Below are 20,011 nucleotides of genomic sequence, written 5' to 3'. Positions count from 1 at the left end.
ATGCACATGGACACCCACATCTCTTTGCTCCTCCACAGTTCATAGTTCCTCACCATTAAGAAAATATTCTGATTTGTCTTTCTTGTATCCAAAGTGGATGACCTTTTTCCCTCATTGAACTCCATTTGCCACAGTTTTGCCCACTCACTTAATCTATCTAGGTCCCTGTGTAACTACCTACTCCCATCTGCACAACTGATTGTGCCTCCTAATTTAGTGTCATTTGCAAACTTGGATATGCAACTCTCTGTTCCTTCATCCAAGACATTGAAATATATATGGTGAAAAGCTGAGGCCCAGTACAGATCCCTGGGAAACACCACTTGTCACATCCTGCCAATCAGAGTATGTTCCTTTTACCCCTACTCTCTGTCTCCTACCTGCCAACCAATTTCCATCCCATGTCGCAAGGTTACCTCCAATTCCGTGCACTTTCATTTTTGCTAATATTCTCTTATGTGGAACCTTATCAAATGCCTTCTGGAAGTCCATATAGACAACATCCATAGACATTCCCTGATCCACGATGTTACTGACCTCCTCAAAAAATTCAACTAGATTAGTCAGACATGTTTACCCGTCATAAAGCTGTGCTGACCCTCAGCTCATACTTATCCAAATGCTCAGTCGCTCTGTCCCTAATAACAGATTTCAGAAAGTACCCCACAACTGACAGGTCTGTAGTTACCTGGTTTCTCTCTCCCTCTTTCTTCTTAAATAATGGAGTGACATTTGTAATTTTCCAATCCAACGGCAAAATTCACAAATCTAGAGAGCTGTGGAAAATTAAGACTAACACATCTGCAATTTCCTCACCTATTTATTTTAATACCCTGGGGTGGAAACCATGAGGTCCTGGAGATTTGTCTATCTTAAGTTCCATTATTTTCTCCATTACCATTTTTTTACTTATATTAAATCCATTAAGTTCCTCCCCTTAACTTATTTTTAGTTTCCATGGTACCATTGGTATTTTATACTCTTCCTCCACTGTGAAGACAGGTACAAAGTACTCATTTAACAAGTGTGCCATTTCCTTATTGTCTATTACAGTATCACCTGCAAATTGTCTTTAATGGGCCCACATTCCCCTTTACCACTCTCTTTCTCGTAATATATTTATAAAAACTTTTACTGTTAGCTTTCATATCCCTTGCAAGTTTTGTTTCATATTCCCTTTTTGCACCTTTTCTTACTTTCTTTGTATCCCTTTGTTGCTTTCTATAGCTCTCCCAGTCTGCCGAATTTTGACTTTTCCTTGGATTTGTGTAAGCCTTGTCTTTTAGCTTAATACTGTCTCTTACCTCATTTGTTGACCATGGTAGCATAATTGCACAAGTGGAGCTTTTGCCTCTTAAGGGTATTTACTGGTTTTGTATTGTACCAAAAACATCTTTGAACACTTTCCACTGTTTGTCTGTAGGTTTACCCATTAACATCTAAGCCCACTTTACTGTAGTCAATTTATGTCTCATCCCTCTGAAATTTGCCTTACTTAATTTTAAAATCTTGGCTTGTGACTATCTCATCTCCCTCTCAAACTTAATATAAAATTCAATCATATTATGGTCACTGTTTGCAAGACGTACCCTTGCCGTCAGATTGTTAACTGATTCTGGCTTGTTTCTCATCACAAAATCCAGTATGGCATAGTGTTCCAGAAAACTGTCCCAAATACTCTAGAAATTCACTGCCGTTTCGATTTGAGCTGTCCTGCTTCTCCTAATCTATGTGAAAATTAAAATTTCCCATTATAATCACATTGTTTTTGCTACATGCTTCTCTTTTCTCCATTTTTATACATCTCATCATTACACCACTACTATCAAGAGGTCTATAGACATCTGCCACCAGAGTCTTGCATCCATTGTTGTTCCTTAGTTCCACTATCTGCTCATCCATACTGAAATCCCTTCTTTCTACTGATAAAATGTTATCTTTTATCAATACTGCTACTCCTCTGCTTTTCCCAGTTTCCTTCCTCAAGATCTTATAGCCTGGAATATTTAGCTTTATTTTTAACAGGTATTCCATTATTACTTTCTATAGCCTTTTCTGTACCCGGAGTATTTATACTGGGCCATAATTTGCTGTGGCAGGGCATCGAACGGCGTCTGCCGTTAGTTAGACTTGCCTTTGCCCGTTTAGGTTTTTTAATATTTTGTGTGGCAAGTTGCTGAAAGTGCGAGCTGATAACATCGCAGCAAATGAAACAGGGCATCTGGGACCTGAGTGAACAGGGCAAGCAACTGTGTATCTCCTTAACCAATCAGTTTAAAGGATTGTGAAATTAACAGCACAAGGAGAAGCAAGTGAAAATTAGAGGGGGTTTTAAAATTTGACATTTTTAAAATCTACAACAATTAAAACCTGAAGGAATGAGACTCCACTCTTGTAATAGTTAATTTTCAATGCCAGAGAGGTTGGCTGCCAGTAATTAAGACTTGTCACATCATTAAAAGGGTACTTAGACTGAAATGGACAAGGCTTAACTTTCTGTGGTGATTTTGCTTCATATCTACCAGGCAAATACAGCAACTTCATGCCATTCAATGTACTTGAATGGTGAGCCAGACAGTGGGATGCTGTTTTCGCGAAGCTAACAGCGGAGCAGTGCATCTCGGACAGCAACTTTTGGATATCCAGGAGCGGTATGGCCTACTCCTGATCCTATTTTTTATGTTCTTATTTTCTTAGGTGACCTTTTGTTATTCTCCACTATCTATAGACAGTGTGGCCATAGGTCTTCTCCATTCCCAACAGTCAGTATGGGCAGGTGACCAGTGTTATTTTTCATTCTCTACAGTCAATGTGGGCAGGTGACGTGTGTTGTCCTCCAGTCCCCACGGACAGTGTGGGCAGGTGACGTATGTTATCCTCCAATCCCCACGGACAGTGTGGGCAGGTGACGTGTGTTATCCTCCAATCCCCACGGACAGTGTGGGCAGGTGACGTGTGTTATCCTCCAATCCCCACGGACAGTGTGGGCAGGTGACGTGTGTTATCCTCCAATCCCCACGGACAGTGTGGGCAGGTGACGTGTGTTATCCTCCAATCCCCACGGACAGTGTGGGCAGGTGACGTGTGTTATCCTCCAATCCCCACGGACAGTGTGGGCAGGTGACGTGTGTTATCCTCCAATCCCCACGGACAGTGTGGGCAGGTGACGTGTGTTATCCTCCAATCCCCACGGACAGTGTGGGCAGGTGACGTGTGTTATCCTCCAATCCCCACGGACAGTGTGGGCAGGTGACGTGTGTTATCCTCCAATCCCCACGGACAGTGTGGGCAGGTGACGTGTGTTATCCTCCAATCCCCACGGACAGTGTGGGCAGGTGACGTGTGTTATTCTCCAATCCCCACGGACAGTGTGGGCAGGTGACGTGTGTTATTCTCCAATCCCCACGGACAGTGTGGGCAGGTGACCTGTGTTATCCTCCAGTCCCCACGGACAGTGTGGGCAGGTGACGTGTGTTATCCTCCAATCCCCATGGACAGTGTGGGCAGGTGACGTGTGTTATCCTCCAATCCCCACGGACAGTGTGGGCAGGTGACGTGTGTTATCCTCCAATCCCCACGGATAGTGTGGGCAGGTGACGTGTGTTATCCTCCAATCCCCACGGACAGTGTGGGCAGGTGACGTGTGTTATCCTCCAATCCCCACGGACAGTGTGGGCAGGTGACGTGTGTTATCCTCCAATCCCCACGGACAGTGTGGGCAGGTGACGTGTGTTATCCTCCAGTCCCCACGGACAGTGTGGGCAGGTGACGTGTGTTATCCTCCAGTCCCCACGGACAGTGTGGGCAGGTGACGTGTGTTATCCTCCAGTCCCCACGGACAGTGTGGGCAGGTGACGTGTGTTATCCTCCAGTCCCCACGGACAGTGTGGGCAGGTGACGTGTGTTATCCTCCAATCCCCACGGACAGTGTGGGCAGGTGACGTGTGTTATCCTCCAATCCCCACGGACAGTGTGGGCAGGTGAAATGTGTTATCCTCCAGTCCCTACGGACAGTGTGGGCAGGTGACGTGTGTTATCCTCCAGTCCCCATGGACAGTGTGGGCAGGTGACGTGTGTTATCCTCCAGTCCCCATGGACAGTGTGGGCAGGTGACGTGTGTTATCCTCCAATCCCCACGGACAGTGTGGGCAGGTGACGTGTGTTATCCTCCAGTCCCCACGGACAGTGTGGGCAGGTGACGTGTGTTATCCTCCAGTCCCCACGGACAGTGTGGGCAGGTGACGTGTGTTATCCTCCAGTCCCCATGGACAGTGTGGGCAGGTGACGTGTGTTATCCTCCAATCCCCACGGACAGTGTGGGCAGGTGACGTGTGTTATCCTCCAGTCCCCACGGACAGTGTGGGCAGGTGACGTGTGTTATCCTCCAGTCCCCACGGACAGTGTGGGCAGGTGACGTGTGTTATCCTCCAGTCCCCACGGACAGTGTGGGCAGGTGAAATGTGTTATCCTCCAGTCCCCACGGACAGTGTGGGCAGGTGACGTGTGTTATCCTCCAGTCCCCACGGACAGTGTGGGCAGGTGACCTGTGTTATCCTCCAGTCCCCACGGACAGTGTGGGCAGGTGACGTGTGTTATCCTCCAGTCCCCATGGACAGTGTGGGCAGGTGACGTGTGTTATCCTCCAGTCCCCATGGACAGTGTGGGCAGGTGACGTGTGTTATTCTCCAGTCCCCATGGACAGTGTGGGCAGGTGACGTGTGTTATCCTCCAATCCCCACGGACAGTGTGGGCAGGTGACGTGTGTTATCCTCCAGTCCCCACGGACAGTGTGGGCAGGTGACGTGTGTTATCCTCCAGTCCCCACGGACAGTGTGGGCAGGTGACGTGTGTTATCCTCCAATCCCCACGGACAGTGTGGGCAGGTGACGTGTGTTATCCTCCAATCCCCACGGACAGTGTGGGCAGGTGACGTGTGTTATCCTCCAATCCCCACGGACAGTGTGGGCAGGTGACGTGTGTTATCCTCCAATCCCCACGGACAGTGTGGGCAGGTGACGTGTGTTATCCTCCAATCCCCACGGACAGTGTGGGCAGGTGACGTGTGTTATCCTCCAATCCCCACGGACAGTGTGGGCAGGTGACGTGTGTTATCCTCCAATCCCCACGGACAGTGTGGGCAGGTGACGTGTGTTATTCTCCAGTCCCCACGGACAGTGTGGGCAGGTGACGTGTGTAATTCTCCAATCCCCACGGACAGTGTGGGCAGGTGACGTGTGTTATCCTCCAGTCCCCATGGACAGTGTGGGCAGGTGACGTGTGTTATCCTCCAGTCCCCACGGACAGTGTGGGCAGGTGACGTGTGTTATCCTCCAATCCCCACGGACAGTGTGGGCAGGTGACGTGTGTTATCCTCCAATCCCCACGGACAGTGTGGGCAGGTGACGTGTGTTATCCTCCAATCCCCACGGACAGTGTGGGCAGGTGACGTGTGTTATCCTCCAATCCCCACGGACAGTGTGGGCAGGTGACGTGTGTTATCCTCCAATCCCCACGGACAGTGTGGGCAGGTGACGTGTGTTATCCTCCAATCCCCACGGACAGTGTGGGCAGGTGACGTGTGTTATCCTCCAATCCCCACGGACAGTGTGGGCAGGTGACGTGTGTTATCCTCCAATCCCCACGGACAGTGTGGGCAGGTGACGTGTGTTATCCTCCAGTCCCCATGGACAGTGTGGGCAGGTGACGTGTGTTATCCTCCAATCCCCACGGACAGTGTGGGCAGGTGACGTGTGTTATCCTCCAATCCCCATGGACAGTGTGGGCAGGTGACGTGTGTTATCCTCCAATCCCCACGGACAGTGTGGGCAGGTGACGTGTGTTATCCTCCAATCCCCATGGACAGTGTGGGCAGGTGACGTGTGTTATCCTGCAGTCCCCACGGACAGTGTGGGCAGGTGATGTGTGTTATCCTCCAGTCCCCACGGACAGTGTGGGCAGGTGACGTGTGTTATCCTCCAATCCCCATGGACAGTGTGGGCAGGTGACGTGTGTTATTCTCCAATCCCCATGGACAGTGTGGGCAGGTGACGTGTGTTATCCTCCAATCCCCACGGACAGTGTGGGCAGGTGAAATGTGATATCCTCCAGTCCCCACGGACAGTGTGGGCAGGTGACGTGTGTTATCCTCCAGTCCCCACGGACAGTGTGGGCAGGTGACGTGTGTTATCCTCCAGTCCCCACGGACAGTGTGGGCAGGTGACGTGTGTTATCCTCCAGTCCCCACGGACAGTGTGGGCAGGTGACGTGTGTTATCCTCCAGTCCCCACGGACAGTGTGGGCAGGTGACGTGTGTTATCCTCCAGTCCCCATGGACAGTGTGGGCAGGTGACGTGTGTTATTCTCCAATCCCCACGGACAGTGTGGGCAGGTGACCTGTGTTATCCTCCAATCCCCACGGACAGTGTGGGCAGGTGACCTGTGTTATCCTCCAGTCCCCATGGACAGTGTGGGCAGGTGACCTGTGTTATTCTCCAGTCCCCACGGACAGTGTGGGCAGGTGACGTGTGTTATCCTCCAGTCCCCACGGACAGTGTGGGCAGGTGACGTGTGTTATCCTCCAATCCCCATGGACAGTGTGGGCAGGTGACGTGTGTTATCCTCCAGTCCCCACGGACAGTGTGGGCAGGTGACGTGTGTTATCCTCCAGTCCCCACGGACAGTGTGGGCAGGTGACCTGTGTTATCCTCCATTCCCCACAGACAGTGTGGGCAGGTGACCTGTGTTATCCTCCAGTCCCCATGGACAGTGTGGGCAGGTGACCTGTGTTATCCTCCAGTCCCTACGGACAGTGTGGGCAGGTGACGTGTGTTATCCTCCAATCCCCACGGACAGTGTGGGCAGGTGACGTGTGTTATCCTCCAGTCCCCACGGACAGTGTGGGCAGGTGACGTGTGTTATCCTCCAATCCCCACGGACAGTGTGGGCAGGTGACGTGTGTTATTCTCCAATCCCCACGGACAGTGTGGGCAGGTGACGTGTGTTATCCTCCAATCCCCACGGACAGTGTGGGCAGGTGACGTGTGTTATCCTCCAATCCCCACGGACAGTGTGGGCAGGTGACGTGTGTTATCCTCCAATCCCCACGGACAGTGTGGGCAGGTGACGTGTGTTATCCTCCAATCCCCACGGACAGTGTGGGCAGGTGAAATGTGTTATTCTCCAATCCCCACGGACAGTGTGGGCAGGTGAAATGTGTTATCCTCCAATCCCCACGGACAGTGTGGGCAGGTGACGTGTGTTATCCTCCAATCCCCACGGACAGTGTGGGCAGGTGACGTGTGTTATCCTCCAGTCCCCACGGACAGTGTGGGCAGGTGACGTGTGTTATCCTCCAATCCCCACGGACAGTGTGGGCAGGTGACGTGTGTTATTCTCCAGTCCCCACGGACAGTGTGGGCAAGTGCCGTGTGTTATCCTCCAATCCCCACGGACAGTGTGGGCAGGTGACGTGTGTTATCCTCCAGTCCCCACGGACAGTGTGGGCAGGTGACGTGTGTTATCCTCCAATCCCCACGGACAGTGTGGGCAGGTGACGTGTGTTATCCTCCAGTCCCCACGGACAGTGTGGGCAGGTGACGTGTGTTATCCTCCAATCCCCACGGACAGTGTGGGCAGGTGACGTGTGTTATCCTCCAGTCCCCACGGACAGTGTGGGCAGGTGACGTGTGTTATCCTCCAGTCCCCACGGACAGTGTGGGCAGGTGACGTGTGTTATCCTCCAATCCCCACGGACAGTGTGGGCAGGTGACGTGTGTTATCCTCCAATCCCCACGGACAGTGTGGGCAGGTGACGTGTGTTATCCTCCAGTCCCCACGGACAGTGTGGGCAGGTGACGTGTGTTATCCTCCAGTCCCCACGGACAGTGTGGGCAGGTGACGTGTGTTATCCTCCAGTCCCCATGGACAGTGTGGGCAGGTGACGTGTGTTATTCTCCAATCCCCACGGACAGTGTGGGCAGGTGACCTGTGTTATCCTCCAATCCCCACGGACAGTGTGGGCAGGTGACCTGTGTTATCCTCCAGTCCCCATGGACAGTGTGGGCAGGTGACCTGTGTTATCCTCCAGTCCCCACGGACAGTGTGCCAGGTGACGTGTGTTATCCTCCAGTCCCCACGGACAGTGTGGGCAGGTGACCTGTGTTATCCTCCAGTCCCCACGGACAGTGTGTGCAGGTGACGTGTGTTATTCTCCAGTCCCCACGGACAGTGTGCCAGGTGACGTGTGTTATCCTCCAGTCCCCACGGACAGTGTGGGCAGGTGACGTGTGTTATCCTCCAATCCCCATGGACAGTGTGGGCAGGTGACGTGTGTTATCCTCCAGTCCCCACGGACAGTGTGGGCAGGTGACGTGTGTTATCCTCCAGTCCCCACGGACAGTGTGGGCAGGTGACCTGTGTTATCCTCCAGTCCCCACAGACAGTGTGGGCAGGTGACCTGTGTTATCCTCCAATCCCCACGGACAGTGTGGGCAGGTGACGTGTGTTATCCTCCAATCCCCACGGACAGTGTGGGCAGGTGACGTGTGTTATCCTCCAATCCCCACGGACAGTGTGGGCAGGTGACGTGTGTTATCCTCCAATCCCCACAGACAGTGTGGGCAGGTGACGTGTGTTATCCTCCAGTCCCCATGGACAGTGTGGGCAGGTGACGTGTGTTATCCTCCAGTCCCCACGGACAGTGTGGGCAGGTGACGTGTGTTATCCTCCAATCCCCACGGACAGTGTGGGCAGGTGACGTGTGTTATCCTCCAATCCCCACGGACAGTGTGGGCAGGTGACGTGTGTTATCCTCCAATCCCCACGGACAGTGTGGGCAGGTGACGTGTGTTATTCTCCAATCCCCATGGACAGTGTGGGCAGGTGACGTGTGTTATTCTCCAATCCCCACGGACAGTGTGGGCAGGTGACCTGTGTTATCCTCCAATCCCCACGGACAGTGTGGGCAGGTGACCTGTGTTATCCTCCAGTCCCTACGGACAGTGTGGGCAGGTGACGTGTGTTATCCTCCAATCCCCACGGACAGTGTGGGCAGGTGACGTGTGTTATCCTCCAGTCCCCACGGACAGTGTGGGCAGGTGACGTGTGTTATCCTCCAATCCCCACGGACAGTGTGGGCAGGTGACGTGTGTTATTCTCCAATCCCCACGGACAGTGTGGGCAGGTGACGTGTGTTATCCTCCAATCCCCACGGACAGTGTGGGCAGGTGACGTGTGTTATCCTCCAATCCCCACGGACAGTGTGGGCAGGTGACGTGTGTTATCCTCCAATCCCCACGGACAGTGTGGGCAGGTGACGTGTGTTATCCTCCAATCCCCACGGACAGTGTGGGCACGTGAAATGTGTTATCCTCCAATCCCCACGGACAGTGTGGGCAGGTGACGTGTGTTATCCTCCAATCCCCACGGACAGTGTGGGCAGGTGACGTGTGTTATTCTCCAATCCCCACGGACAGTGTGGGCAGGTGAAATGTGTTATCCTCCAATCCCCACGGACAGTGTGGGCAGGTGACGTGTGTTATCCTCCAATCCCCACGGACAGTGTGGGCAGGTGACGTGTGTTATCCTCCAGTCCCCACGGACAGTGTGGGCAGGTGACGTGTGTTATCCTCCAATCCCCACGGACAGTGTGGGCAGGTGACGTGTGTTATTCTCCAGTCCCCACGGACAGTGTGGGCAAGTGCCGTGTGTTATCCTCCAATCCCCACGGACAGTGTGGGCAGGTGACGTGTGTTATCCTCCAGTCCCCACGGACAGTGTGGGCAGGTGACGTGTGTTATCCTCCAATCCCCACGGACAGTGTGGGCAGGTGACGTGTGTTATCCTCCAGTCCCCACGGACAGTGTGGGCAGGTGACGTGTGTTATCCTCCAATCCCCACGGACAGTGTGGGCAGGTGACGTGTGTTATCCTCCAGTCCCCACGGACAGTGTGGGCAGGTGACGTGTGTTATTCTCCAGTCCCCACGGACAGTGTGGGCAGGTGACGTGTGTTATCCTCCAGTCCCCACGGACAGTGTGGGCAGGTGACGTGTGTTATCCTCCAGTCCCCACGGACAGTGTGGGCAGGTGACGTGTGTTATCCTCCAATCCCCACGGACAGTGTGGGCAGGTGACGTGTGTTATCCTCCAATCCCCACGGACAGTGTGGGCAGGTGACGTGTGTTATCCTCCAATCCCCACGGACAGTGTGGGCAGGTGACGTGTGTTATCCTCCAGTCCCCACGGACAGTGTGGGCAGGTGACGTGTGTTATCCTCCAATCCCCACGGACAGTGTGGGCAGGTGACGTGTGTTATCTTCCAATCCCCACGGACAGTGTGGGCAGGTGACGTGTGTTATCCTCCAATCCCCACGGACAGTGTGGGCAGGTGACGTGTGTTATCCTCCAGTCCCCACGGACAGTGTGGGCAGGTGACCTGTGTTATTCTCCAATCCCCACGGACAGTGTGGGCAGGTGACGTGTGTTGTCCTCCAGTCCCCACGGACAGTGTGGGCAGGTGACCTGTGTTATTCTCCAATCCCTACAGACAGTGTGGGCAGGTGACGTGTGTTATCCTCCAATCCCCACGGACAGTGTGGGCAGGTGACCTGTGTTATCCTCCAATCCCCACGGACAGTGTGGGCAGGTGACGTGTGTTATCCTCCAATCCCCACAGACAGTGTGGGCAGGTGACGTGTGTTATCCTCCAATCCCCACGGACAGTGTGGGCAGGTGACGTGTGTTATCCTCCAATCCCCACGGACAGTGTGGGCAGGTGACCTGTGTTATCCTCCAATCCCCACGGACAGTGTGGGCAGGTGACGTGTGTTATCCTCCAATCCCCATGGACAGTGTGGGCAGGTGACCTGTGTTATCCTCCAGTCCCCACGGACAGTGTGGGCAGGTGACGTGTGTTATCCTCCAGTCCCCATGGACAGTGTGGGCAGGTGACGTGTGTTATTCTCCAATCCCCACGGACAGTGTGGGCAGGTGACGTGTGTTGTCCTCCAGTCCCCACGGACAGTGTGGGCAGGTGACGTGTGTTATCCTCCAATCCCCATGGACAGTGTGGGCAGGTGACGTGTGTTATTCTCCAATCCCCACGGACAGTGTGGGCAGGTGACGTGTGTTATCCTCCAATCCCCACGGACAGTGTGGGCAGGTGACCTGTGTTATCCTCCAATCCCCACGGACAGTGTGGGCAGGTGACGTGTGTTATCCTTCAATCCCCATGGACAGTGTGGGCAGGTGACATGTGTTATTCTCCAGTCCCCACGGACAGTGTGGGCAGGTGACGTGTGTTATCCTCCAGTCCCCACGGACAGTGTGGGCAGGTGACGTGTGTTATTCTCCAGTCCCCATGGACAGTGTGGGCAGGTGACGTGTGTTATCCTCCAATCCCCACGGACAGTGTGGGCAGGTGACGTGTGTTATCCTCCAATTCCCACGGACAGTGTGGGCAGGTGACGTGTGTTATTCTCCAGTCCCCACGGACAGTGTGGGCAGGTGACGTGTGTTATCCTCCAGTCCCTACAGACAGTGTGGGCAGGTGACGTGTGTTATCCTCCAGTCCCTACGGACAGTGTGTGGAGGTGACCTGTGTTATCCTCCAATCCCTACGGACAGTGTGTGCAGGTGAGCTGTGTTATTCTCCAGTCCCCACGGACAGTGTGGGCAGGTGACGTGTGTTATTCTCCAGTCCCCACGGACAGTGTGGGCAGGTGACGTGTGTTATTCTCCAATCCCCACGGACAGTGTGGGCAGGTGACCTGTGTTATTCTCCAATCCCCACGGACAGTGTGGGCAGGTGACGTGTGTTATTCTCCAGTCCCCACGGACAGTGTGGGCAGGTGACCTGTGTTATTCTCCAATCCCCATGGACATTGTGGGCAGGTGACGTGTGTTATCCTCCAATCCCCACGGACAGTGTGGGCAGGTGACGTGTGTTATCCTCCAATCCCCACGGACAGTGTGGGCAGGTGACGTGTGTTATCCTCCAATCCCCACGGACAGTGTGGGCAGGTGACGTGTGTTATCCTCCAGTCCCCACGGACAGTGTGGGCAGGTGACGTGTGTTATCCTCCAATCCCCACGGACAGTGTGGGCAGGTGACGTGTGTTATCCTCCAATCCCCACGGACAGTGTGGGCAGGTGACGTGTGTTATTCTCCAGTCCCCACGGACAGTGTGGGCAGGTGACGTGTGTTATCCTCCAATCCCCACGGACAGTGTGGGCAGGTGACGTGTGTTATCCTCCAGTCCCTACAGACAGTGTGGGCAGGTGACGTGTGTTATCCTCCAATCCCCATGGACAGTGTGGGCAGGTGACGTGTGTTATCCTCCAATCCCCACGGACAGTGTGGGCAGGTGACGTGTGTTATCCTCCAGTCCCTACAGACAGTGTGGGCAGGTGACGTGTGTTATTCTCCAATCCCCATGGACAGTGTGGGCAGGTGACGTGTGTTATCCTCCAATCCCCATGGACAGTGTGGGCAGGTGACGTGTGTTATCCTCCAGTCCCCATGGACAGTGTGGGCAGGTGACCTGTGTTATCCTCCAATCCCCACGGACAGTGTGGGCAGGTGACGTGTGTTATTCTCCAATCCCCACGGACAGTGTGGGCAGGTGACGTGTGTTATCCTCCAGTCCCCATGGACAGTGTGGGCAGGTGACCTGTGTTATCCTCCAATCCCCACGGACAGTGTGGGCAGGTGACGTGTGTTATTCTCCAGTCCCCACGGACAGTGTGGGCAGGTGACCTGTGTTATCCTCCAGTCCCCATGGACAGTGTGGGCAGGTGACCTGTGTTATTCTCCAGTCCCCACGGACAGTGTGGGCAGGTGACGTGTGTTATTCTCCAATCCCCACGGACAGTGTGGGCAGGTGACGTGTGTTATTCTCCAATCCCCACGGACAGTGTGGGCAGGTGACGTGTGTTATTCTCCAATCCCCACGGACAGTGTGGGCAGGTGACGTGTGTTATCCTCCAGTCCCCATGGACAGTGTGGGCAGGTGACCTGTGTTATCCTCCAATCCCCACGGACAGTGTGGGCAGGTGACGTGTGTTATTCTCCAGTCCCCATGGACAGTGTGGGCAGGTGACCTGTGTTATCCTCCAATCCCCACGGACAGTGTGGGCAGGTGACGTGTGTTATCCTCCAGTCCCCATGGACAGTGTGGGCAGGTGACCTGTGTTATCCTCCAATCCCCACGGACAGTGTGGGCAGGTGACGTGTGTTATTCTCCAATCCCCACGGACAGTGTGGGCAGGTGACGTGTGTTATCCTCCAGTCCCTACAGACAGTGTGGGCAGGTGACGTGTGTTATCCTCCAGTCCCTACAGACAGTGTGGGCAGGTGACGTGTGTTATTCTCCAATCCCCACGGACAGTGTGGGCAGGTGACGTGTGTTATCCTCCAGTCCCCACGGACAGTGTGGGCAGGTGACGTGTGTTATCCTCCAATCCCCACGGACAGTGTGGGCAGGTGACGTGTGTTATTCTCCAATCCCTACAGACAGTGTGGGCAGGTGACGTGTGTTATTCTCCAATCCCCACGGACAGTGTGGGCAGGTGACGTGTGTTATCCTCCAATCCCCACGGACAGTGTGGGCAGGTGACGTGTGTTATCCTCCAATCCCCACGGACAGTGTGGGCAGGTGACGTGTGTTATCCTCCAATCCCCACGGACAGTGTGGGCAGGTGACGTGTGTTATCCTCCAATCCCCACGGACAGTGTGGGCAGGTGACGTGTGTTATCCTCCAATCCCCACGGACAGTGTGGGCAGGTGACGTGTGTTATCCTCCAGTCCCCACGGACAGTGTGGGCAGGTGACGTGTGTTATCCTCCAATCCCCACGGACAGTGTGGGCAGGTGACGTGTGTTATCCTCCAGTCCCTACAGACAGTGTGGGCAGGTGACGTGTGTTATCCTCCAATCCCCACGGACAGTGTGGGCAGGTGACGTGTGTTATTCTCCAATCCCCACGGACAGTGTGGGCAGGTGACGTGTGTTATCCTCCAATCCCCACGGACAGTGTGGGCAGGTGACGTGTGTTATCCTCCAGTCCCTACAGACAGTGTGGGCAGGTGACGTGTGTTATTCTCCAGTCCCCACGGACAGTGTGGGCAGGTGACGTGTGTTATCCTCCAATCCCCACGGACAGTGTGGGCAGGTGACGTGTGTTATTCTCCAATCCCCACGGACAGTGTGGGCAGGTGACGTGTGTTATCCTCCAATCCCCATGGACAGTGTGGGCAGGTGACGTGTGTTATCCTCCAGTCCCTACAGACAGTGTGGGCAGGTGACGTGTGTTATCCTCCAGTCCCCACGGACAGTGTGGGCAGGTGACCTGTGTTATTCTCCAATCCCCATGGACAGTGTGGGCAGGTGACATGTGTTATCCTCCAATCCCCACAGACAGTGTGGGCAGGTGACCTGTGTTATTCTCCAGTCCCCACGGACAGTGTGGGCAGGTGACGTGTGTTATCCTCCAATCCCCACGGACAGTGTGGGCAGGTGACGTGTGTTATTCTCCAATCCCCACGGACACTGTGGGCAGGTGACGTGTGTTATCCTCCAATCCCCACGGACAGTGTGGGCAGGTGACGTGTGTTATTCTCCAATCCCCACGGACACTGTGGGCAGGTGACGTGTGTTATCCTCCAATCCCCACGGACAGTGTGGGCAGGTGACGTGTGTTATCCTCCAATCCCCACGGACAGTGTGGGCAGGTGACGTGTGTTATTCTCCAATCCCCACGGACACTGTGGGCAGGTGACGTGTGTTATCCTCCAATCCCCACGGACAGTGTGGGCAGGTGACGTGTGTTATCCTCCAATCCCCACGGACAGTGTGGGCAGGTGACGTGTGTTATCCTCCAGTCCCCACGGACAGTGTGGGCAGGTGACGTGTGTTATCCTCCAGTCCCTACGGACAGTGTGGGCAGGTGACGTGTGTTATCCTCCAATCCCCACGGACAGTGTGGGCAGGTGACGTGTGTTATCCTCCAGTCCCCACGGACAGTGTGGGCAGGTGACGTGTGTTATCCTCCAATCCCCACGGACAGTGTGGGCAGGTGACGTGTGTTATTCTCCAATCCCCACGGACAGTGTGGGCAGGTGACGTGTGTTATTCTCCAATCCCCACGGACAGTGTGGGCAGGTGACGTGTGTTATTCTCCAGTCCCCACGGACAGTGTGGGCAGGTGACGTGTGTTATTCTCCAATCCCCACGGACAGTGTGGGCAGGTGACGTGTGTTATTCTCCAGTCCCCACGGACAGTGTGGGCAGGTGACGTGTGTTATTCTCCAGTCCCCACGGACAGTGTGGGCAGGTGACGTGTGTTATTCTCCAATCCCCACGGACAGTGTGGGCAGGTGACCTGTGTTATCCTCCAATCCCCATGGACAGTGTGGGCAGGTGACGTGTGTTATCCTCCAATCCCCACGGACAGCGTGGGCAGGTGACGTGTGTTATTCTCCAGTCCCCATGGACAGTGTGGGCAGGTGACGTGTGTTATCCTCCAATCCCCACGGACAGTGTGGGCAGGTGACGTGTGTTATCCTCCAGTCCCCACGGACAGTGTGGGCAGGTGACGTGTGTTATCCTCCAATCCCCACGGACAGTGTGGGCAGGTGACGTGTGTTATTCTCCAATCCCCACGGACAGTGTGGGCAGGTGACGTGTGTTATTCTCCAATCCCCACGGACAGTGTGGGCAGGTGACGTGTGTTATCCTCCAATCCCCACGGACAGTGTGGGCAGGTGAAATGTGTTATCCTCCAATCCCCACGGACAGTGTGGGCAGGTGACGTGTGTTATCCTCCAATCCCCACGGACAGTGTGGGCAGGTGACGTGTGTTATTCTCCAATCCCCACGGACAGTGTGGGCAGGTGACGTGTGTTATCCTCCAATCCCCACGGACAGTGTGGGCAGGTGACGTGTGTTATTCTCCAATCCCCACGGACAGTGTGGGCAGGTGACGTGTGTTATCCTCCAATCCCCACGGACAGTGTGGGCAGGTGAAATGTGTTATCCTCCAATCCCCACGGACAGTGTGGGCAGGTGACGTGTGTTATCCTCCAATCCCCACGGACAGTGTGGGCAGGTGACGTGTGTTATCCTCCAGTCCCCACGGACAGTGTGGGCAGGTGACGTGTGTTATTCTCCAGTCCCCACGGACAGTGTGGGCAAGTGACGTGTGTTATCCTCCAATCCCCACGGACAGTGTGGGCAGGTGACGTGTGTTATCCTCCAATCCCCACGGACAGTGTGGGCAGGTGACGTGTGTTATCCTCCAATCCCCACGGACAGTGTGGGCAGGTGACGTGTGTTATTCTCCAGTCCCCACGGACAGTGTGGGCAGGTGACGTGTGTTATTCTCCAATCCCCACGGACAGTGTGGGCAGGTGACATGTGTTATTCTCCAGTCCCCACGGACAGTGTGGGCAGGTGACGTGTGTTATTCTCCAGTCCCCACGGACAGTGTGGGCAGGTGACGTGTGTTATTCTCCAATCCCCACGGACAGTGTGGGCAGGTGACCTGTGTTATCCTCCAATCCCCATGGACAGTGTGGGCAGGTGACGTGTGTTATCCTCCAATCCCCACGGACAGTGTGGGCAGGTGACGTGTGTTATTCTCCAGTCCCCATGGACAGTGTGGGCAGGTGACGTGTGTTATCCTCCAATCCCCACGGACAGTGTGGGCAGGTGACGTGTGTTATCCTCCAGTCCCCACGGACAGTGTGGGCAGGTGACGTGTGTTATCCTCCAATCCCCACGGACAGTGTGGGCAGGTGACGTGTGTTATTCTCCAATCCCCACGGACAGTGTGGGCAGGTGACGTGTGTTATTCTCCAATCCCCACGGACAGTGTGGGCAGGTGACGTGTGTTATCCTCCAATCCCCACGGACAGTGTGGGCAGGTGAAATGTGTTATCCTCCAATCCCCCGGACAGTGTGGGCAGGTGACGTGTGTTATCCTCCAATCCCCACGGACAGTGTGGGCAGGTGACGTGTGTTATCCTCCAATCCCCACGGACAGTGTGGGCAGGTGACGTGTGTTATCCTCCAATCCCCACGGACAGTGTGGGCAGGTGACGTGTGTTATTCTCCAATCCCCACGGACAGTGTGGGCAGGTGACGTGTGTTATCCTCCAATCCCCACGGACAGTGTGGGCAGGTGAAATGTGTTATCCTCCAATCCCCACGGACAGTGTGGGCAGGTGACGTGTGTTATCCTCCAATCCCCACGGACAGTGTGGGCAGGTGACGTGTGTTATCCTCCAGTCCCCACGGACAGTGTGGGCAGGTGACGTGTGTTATTCTCCAGTCCCCACGGACAGTGTGGGCAAGTGACGTGTGTTATCCTCCAATCCCCACGGACAGTGTGGGCAGGTGACGTGTGTTATTCTCCAGTCCCCACGGACAGTGTGGGCAGGTGACGTGTGTTATTCTCCAATCCCCACGGACAGTGTGGGCAGGTGACGTGTGTTATCCTCCAATCCCCACGGACAGTGTGGGCAGGTGACGTGTGTTATCCTCCAGTCCCCACGGACAGTGTGGGCAGGTGACGTGTGTTATCCTCCAGTCCCCACGGACAGTGTGGGCAGGTGACGTGTGTTATCCTCCAGTCCCCACGGACAGTGTGGGCAGGTGACGTGTGTTATCCTCCAATCCCCATGGACAGTGTGGGCAGGTGACGTGTGTTATCCTCCAGTCCCCATGGACAGTGTGGGCAGCTGACGTGTGTTATCCTCCAATCCCCACGGACAGTGTGGGCAGGTGACGTGTGTTATCCTCCAATCCCCACGGACAGTGTGGGCAGGTGACGTGTGTTATCCTCCAGTCCCCACGGACAGTGTGGGCAGGTGACGTGTGTTATTCTCCAGTCCCCACGGACAGTGTGGGCAGGTGACGTGTGTTATCCTCCAATCCCCACGGACAGTGTGGGCAGGTGACGTGTGTTATCCTCCAGTCCCTACAGACAGTGTGGGCAGGTGACGTGTGTTATCCTCCAATCCCCATGGACAGTGTGGGCAGGTGACGTGTGTTATCCTCCAATCCCCACGGACAGTGTGGGCAGGTGACGTGTGTTATCCTCCAGTCCCTACAGACAGTGTGGGCAGGTGACGTGTGTTATTCTCCAATCCCCATGGACAGTGTGGGCAGGTGACGTGTGTTATCCTCCAATCCCCATGGACAGTGTGGGCAGGTGACGTGTGTTATCCTCCAGTCCCCATGGACAGTGTGGGCAGGTGACCTGTGTTATCCTCCAATCCCCACGGACAGTGTGGGCAGGTGACGTGTGTTATTCTCCAATCCCCACGGACAGTGTGGGCAGGTGACGTGTGTTATCCTCCAGTCCCCATGGACAGTGTGGGCAGGTGACCTGTGTTATCCTCCAATCCCCACGGACAGTGTGGGCAGGTGACGTGTGTTATTCTCCAGTCCCCATGGACAGTGTGGGCAGGTGACCTGTGTTATCCTCCAGTCCCCATGGACAGTGTGGGCAGGTGACCTGTGTTATTCTCCAGTCCCCACGGACAGTGTGGGCAGGTGACGTGTGTTATTCTCCAATCCCCACGGACAGTGTGGGCAGGTGACGTGTGTTATTCTCCAATCCCCACGGACAGTGTGGGCAGGTGACGTGTGTTATTCTCCAATCCCCACGGACAGTGTGGGCAGGTGACGTGTGTTATCCTCCAGTCCCCATGGACAGTGTGGGCAGGTGACCTGTGTTATCCTCCAATCCCCACGGACAGTGTGGGCAGGTGACGTGTGTTATTCTCCAGTCCCCATGGACAGTGTGGGCAGGTGACCTGTGTTATCCTCCAATCCCCACGGACAGTGTGGGCAGGTGACGTGTGTTATCCTCCAGTCCCCATGGACAGTGTGGGCAGGTGACCTGTGTTATCCTCCAATCCCCACGGACAGTGTGGGCAGGTGACGTGTGTTATTCTCCAATCCCCACGGACAGTGTGGGCAGGTGACGTGTGTTATCCTCCAGTCCCTACAGACAGTGTGGGCAGGTGACGTGTGTTATCCTCCAGTCCCTACAGACAGTGTGGGCAGGTGACGTGTGTTATTCTCCAATCCCCACGGACAGTGTGGGCAGGTGACGTGTGTTATCCTCCAGTCCCCACGGACAGTGTGGGCAGGTGACGTGTGTTATCCTCCAATCCCCACGGACAGTGTGGGCAGGTGACGTGTGTTATTCTCCAATCCCTACAGACAGTGTGGGCAGGTGACGTGTGTTATTCTCCAATCCCCACGGACAGTGTGGGCAGGTGACGTGTGTTATCCTCCAATCCCCACGGACAGTGTGGGCAGGTGACGTGTGTTATCCTCCAATCCCCACGGACAGTGTGGGCAGGTGACGTGTGTTTTCCTCCAATCCCCACGGACAGTGTGGGCAGGTGACGTGTGTTATCCTCCAATCCCCACGGACAGTGTGGGCAGGTGACGTGTGTTATCCTCCAATCCCCACGGACAGTGTGGGCAGGTGACGTGTGTTATCCTCCAGTCCCCACGGACAGTGTGGGCAGGTGACGTGTGTTATCCTCCAATCCCCACGGACAGTGTGGGCAGGTGACGTGTGTTATCCTCCAGTCCCTACAGACAGTGTGGGCAGGTGACGTGTGTTATCCTCCAATCCCCACGGACAGTGTGGGCAGGTGACGTGTGTTATTCTCCAATCCCCACGGACAGTGTGGGCAGGTGACGTGTGTTATCCTCCAATCCCCACGGACAGTGTGGGCAGGTGACGTGTGTTATCCTCCAGTCCCTACAGACAGTGTGGGCAGGTGACGTGTGTTATTCTCCAGTCCCCACGGACAGTGTGGGCAGGTGACGTGTGTTATCCTCCAATCCCCACGGACAGTGTGGGCAGGTGACGTGTGTTATTCTCCAATCCCCACGGACAGTGTGGGCAGGTGACGTGTGTTATCCTCCAATCCCCATGGACAGTGTGGGCAGGTGACGTGTGTTATCCTCCAGTCCCTACAGACAGTGTG

The sequence above is a fragment of the Heptranchias perlo genome, chromosome 9 (assembly GCF_035084215.1).
Source record: "Heptranchias perlo isolate sHepPer1 chromosome 9, sHepPer1.hap1, whole genome shotgun sequence".
Taxonomy (NCBI): domain Eukaryota; kingdom Metazoa; phylum Chordata; class Chondrichthyes; order Hexanchiformes; family Hexanchidae; genus Heptranchias; species Heptranchias perlo.
The sequence above is the reverse complement of the archived record's forward strand: the minus strand, read 5'-3'. Positions refer to the sequence as shown.